Source organism: Acomys minous (assembly GCF_964271855.1).
Source record: "Acomys minous genome assembly, chromosome: 19".
NCBI lineage: Eukaryota > Metazoa > Chordata > Mammalia > Rodentia > Muridae > Acomys > Acomys minous.
In genome coordinates this window covers 59688260-59707798 of record NC_140499.1, presented here as the reverse complement: position 1 = coordinate 59707798, position 19539 = coordinate 59688260, and the positions used below count along the sequence as shown (strand labels likewise).

Here is a 19539-nt window from a genome sequence, read left to right as displayed (position 1 = left end):
ATTAGGTTCTCTCCTAGGACCTAGGACCTAGGACCCACATAACCATGATTCTTGGCCTAACTAAAGGTACTAGGCATAATCTCTGTCTTGTGGAACAGGTCTTAAATCCAATCAAAAGTGCTTGGTTATGCCTGTTAGTGTCATGCCAGCACTGTACTAGCTAACACACTTTTCAAGGCTCATTGCTTTGTAACTTGCTGAGTTCGTTGCTAAGGAAGGCTGTTGATGACTTTTTTTTGCCCCAGTAATGTGCATAGAAACATCCAGCACTATGAAACCTAGCTAGCAGGGATAAAGCTTGACTTCTGTGTCCTATAACTCAAGTACATGATATCTTCAGCAACAAAGTCTTACCATTAAGTTCTGGGAAGTAACCAAGACCAACAGTAGTAGCCTATAGTGTTTAGGAATTGCTAACTATGGGAACCCACTGACCACTTGAAAAGAGGTAACCCTAACCCATACCTATCACTGGGTTTTTCATTTGATAAGCTGCGGTGTCTCGGAGAGATACTGTATCCCCATTATAGATTAACTTCATTTAAATCCCTTTTTATATATGATATATTTTGGAAACTTGTAGATTTCCATATGACATTTTCAAAGCTCTTCAGTGCTGGTAAGCCACTACCACAGTCCCTCCTCTCCTCAGCCCTCCTCTCCTCAGCCCTCCTCTCCTCAGCCCTCCTCTCCTCAGCCCTCCTCTCCTCAGCCCTCCTCTCCTCAGCCCTCCTCTCCTCAGCCCTCCCCTCCCCACCCCTCCCCTCCTCAGCCCTCCTCTCCTCACCCCTCCTCTCCTCACCCCTCCTCTCCTCAGCCCTCCTCTCCTCAGCCCTCCTCTCCTCAGCCCTCCTCTCCTCACCCCTCCTCTCCTCACCCCTCCTCTCCTCACCCCTCCTCTCCTCAGCCCTCCTCTCCTCACCCCTCCTCTCCTCACCCCTCCTCTCCTCACCCCTCCTCTCCTCAGCCCTCCTCTCCTCACCCCTCCTCTCCTCAGCCCTCCTCTCCTCAGCCCTCCTCTCCTCAGCCCTCCTCTCCTCACCCCTCCTCTCCTCAGCCCTCCTCTCCTCAGCCCTCCTCTCCTCAGCCCTCCTCTCCTCAGCCCTCCTCTCCTCAGCCCTCCTCTCCTCACCCCTCCTCTCCTCAGCCCTCCTCTCCTCAGCCCTCCTCTCCTCAGCCCTCCTCTCCTCACCCCTCCTCTCCTCAGCCCTCCTCCCCTCAGCCCTCCTCCCCTCAGCCCTCCTCTCCTCACCCCTCCTCTCCTCACCCCTCCTCTCCTCAGCCCTCCTCCCCTCAGCCCTCCTCCCCTCAGCCCTCCTCTCCTCAGCCCTCCTCTCCTCACCCCTCCTCTCCTCAGCCCTCCTCTCCTCATCCCTCCTCCCCTCAGCCCTCCTCCCCTCACCCCTCCTCTCCTCAGCCCTCCTCCCCTCAGCCCTCCTCCCCTCAGCCCTCCTCTCCTCACCCCTCCTCTCCTCAGCCCTCCTCTCCTCACCCCTCCTCTCCTCACCCCTCCTCTCCTCACCCCTCCTCTCCTCACCCCTCCTCTCCTCACCCCTCCTCTCCTCCACACCATACAATCCTTCCTGTTGCCTCATTCACCTTTCCACTTTCATACCACCTACACATCGCCTTTCCCTTAAAGTACACACTGCCATGGCCGTGGCTTCCTGGCTTCTTTGGACACCCTATTTATTTTACTTTGTTTTTACTGAGTCTTTGTGAATTTCCCATCATGCACCCCAACCCCACTCATAACCAATCCTTTCATTTTTGCTCTACAGCCTTGTAACCTCTTCCCCACAGAAAAAAAAAATAAAAAAATTTAAAAATTAAAATAAAATCTCATTGGGGGAGCTGTGGTGTGTCATGGTGTGTTGCACAGTGTACCCTTTTGTCCAAACAGCTGACTTGCAGATGAGCCATTGACCCTTCCGCTTCTGTCACACCATCAGGACTGGACCTCCCCGCCCTGAGATTCCTCTCAGATACCCTGCAGTTTCCCTGAGCTATGGAGATCCCACAGCTTTGATTCTGCAGGTCTGGCCCCTTCATGCACCCCAGCAGCTCATAGATGGAGTAGATGTTGGGGGTGGGCTAACTCAAAGCTCAGAATCTGGGTGTAGCTGGTAGCTGAGTTGGTTACTCCAGCAGTTTCCCTGCACCCTCACAAGGTAGCCAGCTCTCCTGAGTTGCCCAGGTGAAGGGTAGTGCTAGCTCTCCTGTGTGTTGGCAGCTGGTGAGCTGCTGAGCCAGCCTTCCCACACTCACTTCAGCAGGCCAGCTATCCCACACTCAGGCCACCAGAGGCATGGACAGTTCTCCAATTTAAACACACATTTTCTATATATGAGAGAGAACACACAGCCTTTTTCTTTCTGAGTCTGTATTGCCTCACTCAAAATGATTATTTCTTGCTCTAGTTAATATTTTAAATATTATCAAATATAAGTTTGTTTTTTTAAAAACACAACAAAAACAAAAACTAAAAACATTCGAATCACATACAGGAAAGAGGCCCAAGGATTTTAAACCCCAGCGGTGATCCTGTCAGTCTGGGGCACCATGGCAGCTGAGAAACACACAGGACATGGAGGCTGTGGTCTCCCTCAGGTCACAACAAAGCCACAGTGGTCTCCTTTGCGGCAGGCACACGCAGTGAGAGGTCCAAGAGCAGGGCAGACAGGAGATGGCAGTCCAAGAGTGGCATCCACAGGAGGAAGCCTGCTAGACTGGCTGCCTAGGCAGCATCTACTGGCTGGCTGTGTCCTGCTGGCCCCCAAACTGGCCCCAGCATTTTATGTCCCCACTGTGCTCTGCCTGAGCTTTTCTGGACCCACTGACAACTGCCCCTAAATGGAGCATTGCAGCTGAGGGGCTAAGAGCCTGGGCATTGCTGACCAGAGACTCAATCCACGTCTTCCCAGCTTCACACCAGTCACGCAGTCAGCAAGATACCATAGCCCTTTGGGGGCAGTTTTCTTGGCTAGGATTTGCCCTGCTTTTTGCTAGCATCATCAGTTTTTCATTTCTGCATTTCATTAGGTAATGGGCATTTATGTAATTTGATCTCGATTAACCCGTGTTCCTGTTCCTCTTTTCAATGGGACTCAAAAGTGACAGTAAAGAGTGTGGTTCCTCTGATACCTCAGAAGCAGCAAGAGGGGAGGCAGCCACTTCCTGGAGCCAGTTAGTGCCCCGTGCCCCAAAGCTGCTCCCTGGACATCTCTGATCCAAGCTTGTGATGGACACAAATTCCCAGGAGGAAAGGCCCCTCACCTGATGATTTCTGACTCCATGGCTCAGCATCAGGCCATGAGAAAAGAGGAAAGTGGCACTATCCTGGGAGGTCCTGCTGCATTGGGAAGTGTCCCCACCATGGTTGGCCACCATTGTACTGTGCTGCCCACCATGGAGGACAAGGAGAGTCTCGTGGAGGCACACACTCTTATCTGCCTTGGAAATGGCATGCTGGGAAATGCCAGTCTTCCTCACCAAAGGGAGGTTTTCTTTGACCTGTGTGACCAAGAAGATGACTTGGTTTCCCCTGGGCCCCAGGTGCCTTTCTCTGTGTCTGCAGCATTCCTGTTGCACATGGCCTACGGAAGGACAGTGTCCTTTTGGCCAGCTATTTTGTTTACTACAAGTTGGAAATGGGACGAGGAAATGACATCTCAGCGGTTTTGCAACTGTTTAGAGGTCACCAATCCAGAGGTCTCGAGGAAGATGCCTATGTCCTCAGTCAGCAGTCTTCTAACTGTGGTGCCTCCTTCCTTTCCTTCCGTCTTCCGCATGTTCATCATTTCTTTTCTTTTCTCTTTTCTTCCCACATCACTGGTGCTTTGGAAGCTGCTTTTCCAGAGTCTTGATCTGTTGTTTACAGGATGTTTCTTGTTCTTAATTCGACTGGTCCCTGTGGATTTCTAGCAAGGATGGGTTTCCATGTGCTTTCCCATGTCCGAGACTCCTGCTCACCTGCTCCTCACTGGCTATATTAATCTTCACCGCGCACCACTAGCTACCCATCTATTTAAGTTGTTTACTTTGTCTTGCTTTAATTTTCTTGGGTTATGAGAGTTTAGAAACTCATCCATTTCTTTAATTTTTTTTTTTGGGGTTTGGTGAAATGTAATATTTGGGGGCCGGGTGTGGTGGGGCACACCTTTAATCCCAGCTCTTGGGAGGCAGAGGCAGGCAGATCGCTGTGAGTTCGAGGCCAGCCTGGTCTACAAAGCAAGTCCAGGAAAGCCAAGGATACACTGAAAGACCCTGTCTTGGAAAAAAAAAAAAAGAAATGTAATATTTCAAGGCGTGTTCTATTGCTTCTTAAGAATTTCATTGGTATCTGATAACACCTCCTTTTACATCTCCAGTTTTATTTATTTGTGTTTTTTATTTATCTAATTTAGCTAAAAGAGAAACAAGATCAAATTAATAAAATTAGAGATGAAAAGGGGACATTAGCAATTTATACATTTTGGAAGCTGCTAACCCACACTGCTGGTTCACTCAGGAATTTAAGTTTTATTCTTTCTCAAGTCTCTGAGGGGCATTGAAGACAAGATAGTATAGTTTTACAACCAAGCTTAGTTGGTTAGGGGATAAGATTGTTTTAGATCAAGATAAAGAAGTTAGGCTATTAGAGTTGAGATAGGATAAATATTGAATCTCATTCAGGAATTTAGACCCACCAAGACAGGAAAAACATTTACCTCAAACAAGACGAATGCAGATGACCAAGTCACTATGAATGGAACATGTATAGAACTCATTATTCTCATGATTGTCACATGGTTCTCCCTGCTGTATGTAGTTTGTCTTATACATGTGTAATAAAATAAAAGAAAAGAGAAGGGGACACTAGAACAGACACTGAGGAAATTGAGAGAAACATAAGGACATATTCTAGAAATCTAGAAATCTTCACCAAACTGGAAAACTTGAAAGAAATGGAACATATAACTTAACAAAATTAAATCAAGATCAAATAAGCAAATTAATAGACCATACCTTCTACTGAGATAATTAGTTAAAAGTTTCCCAACCGAAAAAGTGCAGGGCCAGATGGACTCAGCATAGGATTATATCAGAGCTTCAAAAGAAATAACTCCAATACTACTCAAATTGTTCTATAAAATACAAACTGAAAGAACATTCCCTAATTTTTTAAATGAGGTCATAACTACCCTGATTCTTAAACCATACAGACTCAACAACAACAACAACAACAAAGAAAAGTATAGGGCTGGAGAGATGGCTCAGAGGTTAAGAGCACTGTCTGCTCTTCCAGAGGTCCTGAGTTCAGTTCCCAGCAACCACATGGTGGCTCACAACCACCTATAATGTGATCTGGTGCCCTCTTCAGGCACACATGCAAGCAGGACATTGTATAAATAATAAGTAAATAAATCTTAAAAAAAAAAAAAAAGAAAAGAAAAGAAAATTACAGACCAAATCTCTATGAACATGGATGCAAAAATTCTCAATAAAATACTTGCAAACTGAATCTAAGAGCACATCAAAATGACAATCCACCATGATCAAGTATGACATAAATCAATAAGCACAACCCAGTACATAAACAAACTGAAAGACAAAACCGTCATGATCATCCCATCAGATGCAGAAAAGGCCTTTGTCAGTATCCAATACCCTTGCCCGCATGAGCTGTCATTTATTTTATGGATCTTACCTATCTTGCTAGTGTAAAATGAAGTCTCAAAATAGTTTTAAATTCCATTTGTCTGATAACCAAGAATGTTGACCACTTCTTTAAGGGTGTTTCAGTTACTCAATTTCCTGTTTTGAGAATTGTGTTTAGATGTGAAATCCATTTTTAAAATTAGTTTATTTGTTTTCTTGCTATCTAGCTTTTTGAGTTCCTTATATTTTTTGGATATTAGCCATCTACTGGCTGTGTGGTAGGTAACTTTTTCCCCTTTCTGTAGGCTGCAGCTTTGTCTGAATGACCGTGTCCTTCACCATACAGACGCTTTCCAGTTTCATGAAGTCCCATGTATTAATTGGTGTCCTTTTCCTGTGCCAATGACCTCTAGATTGTTTCCCACTTTTTCTTCTATCAGATTTAGTTTATCTGGCCTTGTGATGAGGTCTTCGATCCATCTGGAGTTGGGTTTTCTGAAGGATGGTAAGGAGGCATCTATTTTGATTCTTCTACGTACAGACATCAGATTGACCAGCACCACTTTAGAGATGCTGTCCTTTCCCCCCAATGTGTATTTTGAGTTCTTTATAAAAAAAAAACATATATCCATAGGTGTGTGGACTTATGTCTGGGTCTTCAATTTGATTCCATTGATCAGCATGTCTAGTTTTGTGCCAATACCATGCTGTTTGTATTATTATAGCTCTGTAGTACAACCTGGAATTGGGAATGGCTATATCCTCAGCTGTTCTGTTATTATTCAGGAAGGTTTTATCTATCCTGCGTGTGTGTGTGTGTGTGTGTGTGTGTGTGTGTGTGTGTGTGTGTGTGTCTGTCTGTCTGTCTGTCTGTCTGTATAAAGCTGAAGATTGTCTTTCAAGATCTGTAAAGAATTGCGTGGGAATTTTAATGGGGATTAGTTACATCTGTAGGTTGCTTTTCGTAAAATGGGCATTTTTACAATATTAACCCTACTGATCCATGAGTATGGGAGATCTTTCCATCTACTGATATCTTCTTCAATTTCTTTCTTCAATGTCCTTAAATTTTTATCATAAAAGTTTTTCACTTTTTCTTGGTTACCCCAAGATTTTTATATTATTTGAGGCTATTGTAAAAGGTGTTGTTTCCTTGATTTCTTTCTCAGTCCATTTGTCATTTATATATAGGAGGGCTAATGATTTTTCTCAGAAAATGTTGTATCCAGCTACTTTGCTGAAAGTGTTTATCAGCTGTAGGAGTTTCCTGGTGAAATTTTTTTTCTCATCAATTATGTATACTATCATATCATCTGCAAATAAAGATACTTTGACTCCTTTCCAATTTCTGTCTACCTTGATCTCCTTTAGTTGTCTTACTACTGTAGCTAACACATCAAGGACTATATTGAATAGGTATAGAGAGTGGACAACCTTGTCTTGTTCCTGAGTTTAGTGCAATTGCTTTGAGTTTCTCTTCATTTAATCGGCTGCTAGCTATAGGCTTGCTGTAAAGTGCCTTCATTACATTTAGGTATGTTCCTTGTATCCCTAAATCTCTTCAGGACTTTTGTTATGGAGGGGCGTTGGATTTTGTCAGAGCCCTCTCTGCATCTAATGAGATGATCATGTGCTTTTTTCCCCCTTCAGTTTGTTTATATGGTTAATCATTACATTTATTGATTTACAGATGTTGAACCATCCCTGAATCTCTGAGATAAAACCTAGTTTATCATGATGGATGATCTTTTTGATGCATTCTTAAATTCAGTTTGCAATTATTTTATTCAGAACTTTTGCATCTATGTCCATAATAAAAATTGTAATTCTCTTTGTCGAGTCTTTATGTGGTTTGAGTATCAGGGTGATTGTAGCCTTGTAAAATAAACTGAGAAACCTTCCTTCTGTTTCTATTTTTGTAGAATGATTTGGGGAGAATGTTAGTGCTAATTCTTCTTTAAAAGTCTGGCAGAATTCTGTGCTAAAGCCATGTGGCCTTGGGCTTTTTTAGGCTGAGTTTTAATTACTGTTTATGCTTCTCCAGGGTTATAGATCTCTTTAAATTGCTTATCTCTTCTTGATTTAACTTTTGTAAGTGGTATGTATCAAGAATATTATCAGTTTCTTTTAGATTTTCCAGTTTGGTGGAGCACAAGTTTTTAAACTATGTTCTTATGATTCTCTGCATTTCCTCGGTGTCTATTGTCCCATCCCCCTTTTCATCTCCAATTTTACTAATTTGGATCTTCTCTCTCTGACTTTTAGTTAATTTGGAAAAAGGTTTGTCAATTGTATTGATTTTCTCAAAGAATCAACTCTTTGTTCCATCAGTTCTTTGTATTATATTGTTTGTTTGCTTCTATTTTATCAGCCCTGAGTTTTAGTTTTTCTTGCTGTCTACTCCTTCTGAATATCCTTTCTTGCTTGCTCTTTTGTTGTTATATAGCTTTCAATGCACTTTTAAGTTACCAGAATGAGATCTCTCTATTTTTTTAAAAATATAAACACAATGCTATAAATTTGCCTCCTAGAACTGCCCTCATGGTGTGCCATAAGTTTGGGTATGCTTTGTATTTATTTTCATTCAATTCTAGAAAGTCTTTCATTTTTTCCTTAATTTCTGTCTTGACTCATTTTTTTTCATTCAGTTGTGAGTTGTTCATCTTCCATTAATTTATATACTTTCTGTTGATGTTGATTTACAGCTTAGTTAGTTGTGGTCAGATACAATTTAGGGTGTTATTTCAATTTTCTTGTATATACTGAAACTTGCTTTGTGTTCAAGTTTGCTTGGAGTTGAAACAGAAAGTGCACAAAGCATCTGGCAGCAGTTTTGCGGAGCTCCTGCTCTCAGCTCTCAGGTCTGAACCCTTTGCTCTACGCTCTCAGGTGCCTTTCTCTTTCTAAGAACCACAGACTCTATCTGCAAACTCTCTAGTTGCACATCCAATTCTGCAGCCCTTTCAAAAATGAGAGAATAGAGTGACCCTTCTGGTTTTCCTATTTTATCCATTTTGTTTTGTTTTGTTGTTTCTTGGATCCCCTCTGTATCTACTCACAACTTTTCCAATTGTTTAGCCATTCTCCCAACTCCATTTGAAATGGAATGCAGAAAGAAGAAGAAGAAGAAGAAGAAGAAGAAGAAGAAGAAGAAGAAGAAGGAGAAGGAGAAGGAGAAGGAGAAGGAGAAGGAGAAAAACAGAAAACTCCCTCTAGGAGCAAAGTAGAAGAGAATCTAGGGGCGGCAGCTGAAAAAAAAAAGTCTTTTGCTGACACCCCGGAACAATATATTCATTCCTTCATTCCTTGCCATCCCTTCTATGACGTTGGAAACCAGATTTTCCATTATTTCAAGCCCTACATCTACCTCCCTTATCCATTCTAATCCCTTCCAATCCCTCAACACCAGGTAGGAGAGACAGAAAGTTAAAGGGAAAAGGGGGCCATAGACTTCTATAGGTTATTTCCTACTGATTAGAGACATAGTTCCTTAGGGCAAGTTCAATTTTCATCATCAAGACGTCCAGCAGTCCAGCAAACCAGCAAACCAGCCATAGAAAATTCAACAGCAAATGCAGGACAAACTAGTGGCAGCTGCAGAGGGTGGAGGGCGCTCTGTGAGCAGCAGCCACCGTGGATCCTCTCGGGGCTCCCCACTTACATCCTCTAAGAGTCCCCAGAATTAAACTATCTGCAACTGTCAAAGATCACACCTCTGTAGTTAACAGCTGTGGATAAACTGAAACAGCCTCATACCCCACACCTAGGATTAAAACAAAAATATATTCACATAATGTAACTGGGCTTTTTAAGAAACAACAACAAAAAAAAATCTCACTACATTTCTCTGTTTAATTTTTGTATGGGAGACCTGTCTTTTGGTGATAGTAGGGTATTAAAGTTACCCATTTTAACTGTGTGAGGGCCAATATGTGATTTAAGCTGTAATAGTGTTTTTTTTTTTTTTATGAACTTGCATGCCCTTGTGTTTGGTGTATAAATGTTTAAAATTGCAATGACCTCTAGGTGTATTTTTTTTCCTTGAGAAAGTAGTGTCCTTTCCTATCTCTTCTGATTAGTTTTTGTTTGATGTCCATTTTTTCAAATATTAAAATAGCTATGTCAGCTTGCTTCTTAGGTTCATTTGCTTGGAATGTCTTTTTCCATCCTTTTGCCTGAGGTGATATCTCTCAAAGAGAGAAATGATTCAAATTAATAAAATATTAAATATTAAAGGGAGACATTTAAATGCCGAGGAAAGTCAAATAATTATAATAGTTATTCTTTTTAAATTTGTTCTCTCATATATTATGCCCTGACCACAGTGCTCCTCCTTCCCTCTGCCCCCACCTCCTCCATGGCCCCACCTCCTCCATGGCCCCACCTCCTCCATGGCCCCACCTCCTCCATGGCCCCACCTCCTCCATGGCCCCACCTCCTCCATGGCCCCACCTCCTCCATGGCCCCACCTCCTCCATGGCCCCCACCTCCTCCATGGCCCCCACCTCCTCCATGGCCCCCACCTCCTCCATGGCCCCACCTCCTCTATGGCCCCCACCTCCTCCATGGCCCCCACCTCCTCCATGGCCCCACCTCCTCCATGGCCCCACCTCCTCCATGGCCCCACCTCCTCCATGGCCCCACCTCCTCCATGGCCCCACCTCCTCTATGGCCCCCACCTCCTCCATGGCCCCCACCTCCTCCATGGCCCCCACCTCCTCCATGGCCCCCACCTCCTCCATGGCCCCACCTCCTCCATGGCCCCACCTCCTCCATGGCCCCACCTCCTCCATGGCCCCACCTCCTCCATGGCCCCCACCTCCTCCATGGCCCCCACCTCCTCCATGGCCCCCACCTCCTCCATGGCCCCACCTCCTCCATGGCCCCACCTCCTCCATGGCCCCACCTCCTCTATGGCCCCACCTCCTCCATGGCCCCACCTCCTCCATGGCCCCACCTCCTCCATGGCCCCCACCTCCTCCATGGCCCCACCTCCTCTATGGCCCCCACCACCTCCCTGTTTCTTTTCACAAAAGGGCAGGCCTGCCAGGGATATCAACCCAACACGGCATTTTAAGTTGCAATAATATTAGGCACTTCTTCTTATATTAAGGCTGAATGAGGCAAGCCAGTAGGCGGACAAGGGTCATAAAAGTAGGCAAAATTGTCAGAAACAGCCTCTGCTTCCTCTATTAAGAGTCCCACAAAACACCAAGACATACAACTGTACATACATAGAGAGGGCCTAAGACCATGCAGGCCCCTAATTCTCAGTTCAGTGTCAGTGAGTCCCTGTGAGTCCAGGTTTGTTGATTCTGTGGGTTTTCTCGTGGTGTCCTTGACCCCTCTAACTCCTATAATCCTTCCCACTCCTCTTCAGCAGGATTCCCAGAACTCCACCCAATGTTCAGCTGTGGGTCTCTGCATCTGTTTCCATCAGTTGCTGGGTGACAATTGCGCTAGGCACCAGTCTGTGAGTATTGCAGACGATCATTCGTTGACTTTTTTTTTTCTTCCTGTCAGTTGTGTTTAGTTCTAGTCTAGGTCCCTGAGCCATCCAGCCTCTGGTTTCTGGTCCCCTAGGCAGTGTCAGGGATGGGCTCCCTCTCATGGACCAGGCCTCAAGCTGGGTCAGTCACTGGTTAGCCACTCCCACAGTTTCTGTGCCACCTTTACCCTAGCACAGCATGCAGGCAGGACAAATTGTACATCAAAGGTTTCGTGGCTGGGTTGATCTCCCAAAGCCTCTACTGAAAGGCTTGCCTGGTTATAGGAGGTAGCCAGTTTATGCTCTGCATACCCCAATTACTAGGAGACTAAGTTAGGGTAACCCTAATAGGTTCCTGGGAGTTTCCATTGCACTAGGTTTCTACCTTGTCCCCAAATTGTCCCCCAGTTCCAGCTGTCTCTCCCAGTACTCTCTCCTTTCATCCCCTCCCGCACCCGATCCCTCTTGTTCCTGTCCCTACCTGGCCCAGTCTACTTACAATATCTATTCTATTTCCCCATTTCAGGGAGATCCATGTATCCCCTGTAGAAGGAATTTCTTATGTATTATATAGATACAATGCCTGTCAATTAAAAAAAAACCTATGGCCTATGGCTGAGGCTGGACATAGAAGGTGGGACATTTTGCAGGCAGAAGGGATTTTGGAATAGAGCCAGGTGTAGGAGATTCAGCCAGCAAGATGTAAGGAGAGCAGATGCATCGTATCTGAGCACAGGTAACCAGCAACATGCATGGATTAGTAAAATGGGTAATTTTAAGTCATGAGCTAGTCAGAGAAAAGCATAGCTATATGGCCTAAGTATTTGTAAATATATGTTTTTAATCTCATGAGTCATTATTCCAGGAACAGGGAATGCAATTTACAGGTAAATGGATAGAACTAGAAAAAGCTCATCCTGAGCAAGGTAACCCAGACCCAGAAAGACAAACATGGTATGTACTTACTTATAAGTAGATATTAACTGCAAAGTAAAGGATAATCATGCTACAACCCACAGACTCAGAGAGGATAATATTTACTCTTTGAAATTAAAATAAATAAAAAATAATAAATATTTAAAACCATCTATTCTTCAGCAAACCAAAAAATTCTAATATAAATGACATATTTCTAGGTATGTACAACCTTCCAAAATTAAATAATAATTTAGCTAAATAACTTAAACCCATAACACCCGGAGAAATAGAATCTGTAACTTAAAAATCTTCAAGTTAAAAAAGCTCATGTTTAGATGGATTGGTACAGAAATCTGCCATACTTTCAAATTATTCCATGTGACATAAAAGGAAGCAATATTTCAAAACTCCTCCTTATCAAGCTATTATTTCCCTCATAGCCCATATTGTTGTGTAAAATTCTCAATAAAATATTTTCAAATGGTATTCATCAAAAAATTATTCACCATGACCAAGTTGGCTCTGTTCTAGAGATGTAGGATTGATTCACTATACATACATACATAAGCATAATCAGCCACATAAATACACTAAAGAACAGAAACCGCATGATAATTTCAATATATTCAGAAAATATGTTTGACAAAATCCAACATCTCTTCATGATAAAAGTCCAAGACATAGTAGGAATACAGGACAGATCTCAACATAATAAAAACAATACACAGTATACAATAAAGGAAATCCCAAACCTTTCCCTACTCTTGTTCAACATAGAATGTAAAGTCTTAGCTTGAGGAAAATGAAGGAGAGCAAAGGGATAGAAACAGAAAAAAAGAGAAATCAAAGTATTATTATTAGGGGGTGATGATTCTATATGTAAAAGATCCCCCTCCAAAAAAAAACCCTCCTATAGCTGATAAATATACTCAGCAAAGGGCAGGATATAAAACTGGTTCATATATTAATTGATCAATGGAACAGAGTTGTAAACCCATATATGAGTTCATGCACCTTTCAACATCTGATTTGTTTTACAAGGGAGCCAGTAATATACACTGGAGAAAAGACAGCATCTTCAACAATGGTCATGTTGGAAGCCTTCATCTCTCACCTCACATAAAACTCAGCTCCAACTTGATCAAGAGCCTCACATGAGACCTGATCCCTGACTCTGATAGAGGAGACAGTGGGGCTTCCATTTGAACTTATTAGCCCAGAAAAGGACTTTTTAAACAAATCCCAATCACAGGAGAATTAAAACAAATGATTAATAAATGGGACCTCATAAAAATTTCTGTACATCGAGGGACACCATCGCATGAATAAAGAGGCATCTCACAGAATGGGAACAAGATTATCAGTTTTACACCTGGGGTTAGTGACTAGCAGTCAAAATGTTGTTTAACTTTAACAAGAAAACAAACAACTCAATTAAAAATAGGGCATAAAACTAAACAGAATTCTCAGAAGATGAGATAAAAATGGCTGCGAAAGTCTTTTTGAAACTGTTTCACATTTTTAGCCACAAGGGAAATGCAAATTAAAGCTTCTTTGAGGTTTTATTTCACCATAGTCAGAATGACTAAAGTTTGAAAAAAAATTATGAAAAATGCTGGCCTGGATGTGAGGAAAGAGGAAGACGTATTCACTGTCCGTGGGGGTGCGAACTGGCGTGGCCACTATGAGGGTCACTGCAGAGCTTCCTCAGACAGCTAAAGCTACCTCAGGACCCAGCTGTACCCACTCTTGGATATAGAGCTAAAGAGCCCCAAGTCCTACCCTAGAGATACCCACTCATCCGTGCTTGCTGCTCCTCTATTCACCGTAGCCAAGAAGCAGAAGCAGCCTAGATGTCCACCAACGGATGAACAGACAATGAAAGTCTGTAGATGGTGAAAACTGATGATTAGGCAATGGGATATTGTTTAGCTATTAAGAAAAATAAAGCTACGAAATTTTCAGGTAAATGGATGGAGCTGGAAACAGTCACTCTGAGTGAGAAAGCTCAGACCCAAAAGAGAAGCATCACATGTCTACTCTCATCTGTGAATGTTAGCTTTCAATATTCAGATACTTGTGTCTCGTTTGGAACATCCATAGGTGGCAGGCAATTACTCAGGGGCTATTTGGAGGGACTTTCAAGCTAGGGAAGAGAGAACATACTTGTTTAAAGGGTTAAAAGGGAATAGTGAAACTGGAAGGGTTGAATTTGCGTGGAGGGTGTAGGGTAGAATAGAGGAGGGGTTATGGAGAAGGACAAAGAACACTAAAGACCTTTCAAAAAAAAAAAGCACAACACACACACACACACACACACACACACACACACACAGATTTAATATGCAGGCTATGGAAGAGTAATGCGGCGGTTCTCAATCTTTCTAATGCTGCAAACCTTTAATTTACAGCTCCTCATGTTGTGGTGATTCCCTCAACCATAAAATGCTTTTTGTTGCTACTTCCTAACTGTAATTTTACCACTGTTATGATTGATAATGTAATGTAAATTACATTACTGTAAATATCTGTGTTTTCTAATGGTCTTAGGCAACCCCCCCAAAAGGGTCATGGCCCACAGGTTGAGAACCACATTACAGTATAATGGATCAACAATGCCCCAGTTAGTCCCGGAGGTTAACAAAGAACCATGACAGGAACGGCTTACTTCCTTTGAAGTTGTCCCGTGAGATGCCATAGACCTCCAAACATCACAGGCCATGGCCACTGCTCTTGGTTACCCTCCAGAACTTGGTGGCCAGGCCTCATTGCTGAAGAAATGGCACACGAGTCACAGAACATGGAGGACCCAAACTGGTTCTCAACTGAACGCCTCTTCCCTGCTGACTAGAATTCATGGTACTAAAGGTGCTATGTACACTGCTGGGGGAGAAAATAATCATCAAACAAATCCTGTAAGCTACAGTATTCACTGGTCTGGCAATGCATGCTCATTAGTACAATGGTGGCACAAATATCATTGTGACTAACCAACCACTTCCTGGTTGAATTTTAAACTCTGTTTACAATATGAAACCCATATCTGGCACCAGGAACTTATGGTTAGATAGGTCACGGGCCCTAAGAGAGAACCTTGTACTTTTATTCTGTTATCTAGACATAGTGTTAAGCCCAGTCGTAATGGTTGTATTTCAACTCTAATCTGAGAAGCTTCTATTCGCAGTAGATGCTGTTTAAGAGAAACCCACCAACATGCGGTAAGTGATAGACTGTGAAGTGGTCAGCCTTAAATGGGTGGGCATCTACATCACGCCTGCTTCTCCTAGGACTCAGGGATCATTGCGGGAGGAGTTGAAGAGCCAGAAGAGATGGATGGCACACATACAGTAACACAGTGTCTCCTGGACACAGGAGGACAGCTGCACATGTGAACCCACAGAGGCTGCCACAGCTTGCACGAGACCATGTCAGCGCAGGCCATATCAAGTCACACCATGGAGAAGCTGTTCGTTTCTGGAGAGGGAGAGACATTCTCCTCTAAGACTGCAGCCCCTGGTAAGTTGACCCACCCGACATTGGGAAACTATACATCCAGTAAGATTTGGGCAGCACCGTTTCATCTTGATGATTGGGGCGGGGGGGGGGGGCGGGCGGGGGGGGGGCGAGGAGAGGGAGATAGAGTACAAATTTGAGTGGGTTGGGAAGGGAGGGAGGATGGCAGATCTGGGAAGAGCTGAGCAGGGGGCGGCAAATACAATAAAGACACCTTACATAATACTACTAAAGAAGTACTAAAATATTTTTAAAATAGATAATCTAGGATGGTCTGCGTGGGAACCTGGAGAATATACACATACATGAATTGTTCTCCATTGCAGCTCTAGGCAGCTACTCTCCCCTAGGTATTTGAAGATATGAGCAGGGACATGTCCATTTATCCCAGCTCCGGTGGACACACGTAAGACTTTCTGAGGGCTATCTGAGGTATTTGTTTAATTTACTAGGAGACAGGTAAAGGCAGGTACACTAAAGCGCTGCTTAAAGCCATTCCTTGCTTCCATCCCTTGTCATTTGATAGAGTCTCAGTATTTTGTTATAAGCCCCAGATGTACAGATGGGTCGACATTAATGAGATTAACCTGTTACACAACTTCAAATATTCCCCCAAGCATATATTCTAGTTTTTACTTTTCCAGGCTTTAGTGTTTCTGCCGAAGATCATTTTTAAAATAGTAGTTTCAGGTCAATCATTTTTTTTATTAATTTGTTCATATTACATCTTGATTGTTAGCCCTTCCCCTGTTTCCTCCCATTCTTCCCTCCCTCCCACTTCCCCCCTTCTCCCTTCCCCTATGTCTGTGATTGAGGGAGACCTCCTCCCCCTATATATGCTCTAAGATTATCGAGTCTCTTCTTGGTAACTTGCTATCCTTCCTCTGGGTGCCACCAGGCATCCTCATCCAGGGGACGTGGTCAGAAAAGGGGCACCAGAGTTCGTGTGAGAGTCAGGTCTCACTCTCCACTCAACGGTGGAGAATATCATGTTCGTCGGCTAGGTCTTGGTAGGGGTTCGAAGTTTACTGCCTATTTCTCCTTGGCTGGTGCCATAGTTTGAGGAGGACCCCAGGACCCAGATCTGCCTGTCATAAAGTTCTTCTTGTAGGTTTCCAGGACCCTGTGGGTCCAACTATTTCCCCATTCTTCCATGCTACTCTTGCCTAAAGTCTCAATAAGATGTCTTCTCCTCTGACCCACTTTCTTGGTAAGTAAAGTTTTTCATGGGACGTATCCCTTGGACTAGTGTTTTGATATAAGTGAGTATATACCGTTTGTCTCTTTTTGCTTCTGGGTGAACTCACTCATTATGATAATTTCTAGGTCAATCCATTTGTCCACAAATTTCGGGAATTCCTTGTTTTTAATAGCTGAGTAGTACTCCATAGTGTAAATGTACCACAGTTTCTTAGTCCATTCTTCTACTGAGGGACACTTAGGCTGTTTCCGTGTTCTGGCTATTATGTATAAAGCAGCTATGAACATGGTTGAGCATATGTCCCTGTTGTGTGTCAGGGCATTTTCTGGGTATATTCCAAGGAGTGGAATAGCTGGGTCTTGAGGAAGCCCTATTATTTAAAAAAAAAAGTGATGTACTAGTGGGCTGAATGCAGTGGAAAGATGAGAGATGTCAAGGGTTTATATTGGTCTCTCATAATAACATAAACCAAATAAAACCCTATAAGACAGGATAACTACCTCTAGAATAGCTCTTCTCGGTCTCAAGGAAGCTGTCCTGATGTTGTCATTTAGGATACAGGGCTTCAGTACCCATGTCACGTGTGTCTTAGTCTAGACCCCACACTGTCCCAGACATGCTTCTAAGTGTGGAGGGCAGTGCCGGGTTTCCATGTTCCTGTGCCTTTCTGCAATAAGCTTTCACATGGATAGTTCCAGGGAAGGAGATGCCGTATTAAGGGAGAGATACATAGATGCTTAGAGGTGTGTCGGGCTGGAGCCTGCCTCCAAGAGGACACAACGGGGCTAAGGAGAGGGCTAGAGACCTTTTATGGCTCACTAATCCCGTACTCACTTCTCCAAGGTGTTTGTGACTCAAGGACACGCTCTATGGAATGAAGGAGCTTATGAGGAGGCAGGGCTCCCAGGTTCCTCTGCTGCCACCGTTCATGTTAGTACCTGGACCCTGCTCCTGGACCCAGCTCCTAGCCTCCTGCCTCAATTCTTCTATTTAGAGTTGGGTAGAAATTACGTTACCAAAGTTATTTCATATCACTGTTGACAACTTAATGATACTGACAGGTGACAAAGGTTAGTATTAAAATATTAATACTAAGTTAAAATTTCAGCCAGTTATTAATCATACCTATGCTGTTTACAGCACTTATTAATATAAGTTGAGTTATTCACATTGGCCAAATGTTAAGGATGGGTACTATGTGGATGGACAAAAGGGCACAATGGGACTAATAAATAAGAGTGTATCTTAAAATTCTATGTTTAGATACAACACATGATGATGCATGCCTGTAATGCCAGAACTTAGAAAGCCGAGGCAGGAGGATTGCCACAAATATTAGATCAGTTTGGGTTACATGATGATTTCCAGGGAATCCTGGGCCACATAGTGAGTCTTTGTCTCAATACAACAACAAGAGAATTCTGGCTTATATGACAGGATTAAGCCTTTTATTATGATATTCAGGCCTTGAAAAAAATGCTATCATTGGGAGGATCTAAAGATAGTAGACATTAAGGCACATAGAAAGGAAAAGGAAAAGAAGCCCTGCACGTGGACTGTGGTTGAGGCCTCTTGCCAGTTGAATTTAGGACAATTAACTTCTGCTGTGGAGGTTGCCTACACAGAGAAACTATTTCCTTTTATGGTGGTATTTCAAATAAAAATGATCAAGTAACAATAAACTATGATTAGATCCTAAGTGTTGATTACCTTTCAGTACGGCCTTTTCTTTCCCAGCTATGAACCTTCAAATATCTAGATGTATCACAAGACACCCCACTGGCAGTAAAATAATAAGTTAAACAAAAATGACCCTGTCTTAACTGTCTTGTGTAACTCTTGAGACCCATTACAGCTTCCAGAAAGCTATGACATCTTTTATTTAAAGAAGGAGGAGGAGGAGGAGGAGGAGCAAACTTTTGAGATGTAACTTGAGAACAATCTAAATTGTCCAATGACTTTGACTAAAACAATTAAAGATGGCTTCCTTAAGATCCCCACATCCATGCTCTCGGTTGTGTCTTATTCTTTCCCCTATTCCTCTCTTTCTTTCTTTTTTTCTTTTTTAAAATATTTATTTATTTATTTATTTATATTTATTATGTATACAGGGCTCTGCCTGCATATACACATGCAGGCCAGAAGAGGGCATCAAATCACATTATAGATGGTTGTGAACCACCATGTGGTTGCTGGGAATTGAACTCAGGACCTCTGGAGGGGCAGTCAGTGCCCTTAACCTCTGAGCCATCTCTCCAGCCTGTCTCTCTCTTTCTATTAAGTAAATGCATAGATCTATGCTAAAATTTGTTGTTAATAAGCTTCAATTTTGCCTCATAACTGTTTGTCTGAAAAGTATAAAGTCCAGTCCCGTTTCACGCCCTGAGTAGAAGTCTCTGGAAGGAATCCCTCAGGCAGCATTGAGATGGAGTCTTCGACTTCCACCAACCCGACTCTAACCCTCCTCCTTCTGCAGTCAAACACAGCGGAGAATCAGTAAGAGGCACACAGCAGAGTGTAAGGATGAGACACACCACTTCAGCAAGATTCTTTACCAGCTTTGACATTTCTGAGAGTGGCGAGTGAGGATGCAGGTGACAGGAAACCCAGGTCTCCGTCTTCCTGCCTCTGCTGCACGACTTTAGCCTTTCTGCACATCACTGCCATTTTACAGGTCTACCCTCTCACCAAAAGTAGACATGACGCTCCAGTGAACAAAAGGGCCGGTTGAAAGGACACTGTCCTCCCTAAGGCCATGTACTGCAGGAATGCTACAGAC

The 19539-nt window shown here is 43.3% G+C and overlaps 1 protein-coding gene across 3 annotated transcripts in view; it reads right to left on the bottom strand.

Moving 5' to 3' along the window:
* Window positions 1-19539, bottom strand: part of CD5L (CD5 molecule like) — a 114597-nt gene that overhangs the window by 18442 nt on the left and 76616 nt on the right. The gene's annotated exons all lie outside the window — the stretch shown is intronic.